This window comes from Sus scrofa, chromosome 4, assembly GCF_054392235.1.
Source record: "Sus scrofa isolate SSC_HxYL_T2T_F1_AM1 chromosome 4, Sscrofa_HxYL_maternal_Yorkshire_Landrace_v2.0, whole genome shotgun sequence".
NCBI classification, from domain to species: domain Eukaryota; kingdom Metazoa; phylum Chordata; class Mammalia; order Artiodactyla; family Suidae; genus Sus; species Sus scrofa.
Genome location: NC_139386.1, coordinates 23,747,799 through 23,750,125, shown reverse-complemented (window position 1 = coordinate 23,750,125; position 2,327 = coordinate 23,747,799).

Here is a 2,327-nt window from a genome sequence, read left to right as displayed (position 1 = left end):
TATTGCTCCTATAATCAGCCTCAGGTTTAGGAAAACAAAAAAACAAGACAAAGCAAAACACCAATGCCATTCTTCAGATTTGTAAAGAAACTTTCAAACTCATCTCTATATAAAAGGTACATCCACCCACCGAGCTAGAATGAACACTCCATGAGAGAAGGGAGTATCATTTGACCTATACCCAACAGGTACCCCAGTATCTGCCATAGTTCAGGAATTCCATAGATCTTGAGGGATAAAAAAAATTAATTAAACAATACGTTCCTGAAGGACTTGAAGTATCTCTAAAGTACATTTTATAGCAACTACACTCTTATTCCTTTATTTTCCATAAATAAAAAATACACTGATAAAAGTGTCTGCAACAACAAATTACCTGTACTCAATTTTTTGTTTTTTGGATTTTTTCCCACTTAAATAACAGTAGGTACAGGGTCTGAGAAGATATGATATTAAATTTCTAGTATTGTGAAAACAAATTCATCAGATGCACAGCAAGACATTTCAAGAATCTATGGCAATCTAACTACATACAGATATAAAACTTAGAGGACATGAAGAAATAAAAAATTACAGAAGAAATTAGCTTCAGAACAGTAGTCCTTAGAGGTTTTTTGTTATTTATTTGTTTGTTTGCTAGTTGTTTGGTTTTAAATCACAGACTTAAAATCAGACTTTCACCCAAAGAAATTCTGAATCATTAGGCCTGTGGTGGAAACTTAGAATAGTAATTAAAAAAAAATTATAAATGTGAAGTGCAACCAAATTTGGGGAATATTACTTTCTGAGGATATTTTTTACTTAAGAAATATTTCAAGTTTATCTCATATTATAAATATTTGCATCCCTAAAATGTTATCAATGTTCAAATACTACAGTATCACCTATAACACACCAATAGAAAATGAATGGTTATTACTTTAATCATAGAAATATTTGTTAGGCTTTATGGTAATAATGTTAGATATCATTTTCTCCAGCTTTGTCGACTAGCTTGCTCTTCTGTTGCTGGCATATTTTTCTGCAGGACAACTGTTTGGTCCAAGGAGCTATTGTTTCTCCGTTCTAATTTCACGGCCACTCTGGCTCTTTCTAAGGAAGTTCTGTGTGCTTTTCTGTGTTTATTTTTCCCATTCAGATGGTCTGGGTTTAGCATTCCATGCTATATAATGTTATAACTAACTTAGAATTAACTGAATTACTTTTCTGCTTGCCTAGTTTACCTATGTTTTAAAGGAAAAAACTTTCTGGAAAAAGATTTTCTAATTTTTTAAATTATTTCCCCAATACAATTCTTTTTTCTACTGTACAGCATGGTGACCCAGTTACACATACATGTATACATTTTATTTTCTCACATTATCATGCTCCATCATAAGTGACTAGTCATAGTTCCCAATGCAGAATGGAAAAAGATTTTTTAAACATGACTAGAAGATTCCAAAGTGTCTCAGTGATAGAATCATCAATTTTTCTTATTGATAAGGTCTGTCTTTCAGTTCTCCAGGAGGGTCCAGAACTCAGTTTTAAATCTCTCTCTCTCTCTCTCTTTTTTTTTTTTTTTTTTTTACCTTTTTGCCTTTTCTAGGGCCGCTCCCGCAGCATATGGAGGTTCCCAGGCTAGGGGTCTAATCAGAGCTGTAGCACCGGCCCATTCCAGAGCCACAGCAACGCGGGATCCGAGCCGTGTCTGAGACCCACACCACAGCTCACAGCAACGCTGGATCCTTAACCCACTGAGCAAGGCCAGGGACCGAACCCGCAACCTCGTGGTTCCTAGTCAGATTCCTTAACCACTGCGCCATGATGGGAACTCCCTCAGTTTTAAATCTTGAAAACAAAACTTTAAATATTTTTAAGAGAAATTTTAATGGGAAGTATTCTTATATATTTTAAAAAGAATTTACAATTCTCACCTCAATGATACTGTCTGCTTATCTTCAAATTGATTGTTTTCCCTGAAGAAGATAAATATTTTTTGCTATTTTCAATTTCTATTGACTTTTAAATTTTGAATTAATTAGTGCAGCTGGCCTTGATCAGTCTGATATCTGGCCTTGTTATTCTTCCTCTGTTAGGTAAACTTTGCCTTGGCTTTTGGAACAATGCCATACCTATGTATGATAACTGTCAGGAGCTTCATGACTTAGCATTATTTCAACCTTATTATTAGAGATATTCCCTACATGTGTCATGTAAAAAATCCTTTCTTTTAAGGATATTGTTTAGTATCAGGACTATTAATAGATCTTGTTCAGGCATCTACTGCCCTTATTGCTTAATAAGAAAAATGCAGTCATACTGGAAAAAAAAAAGAAAGAAAAACA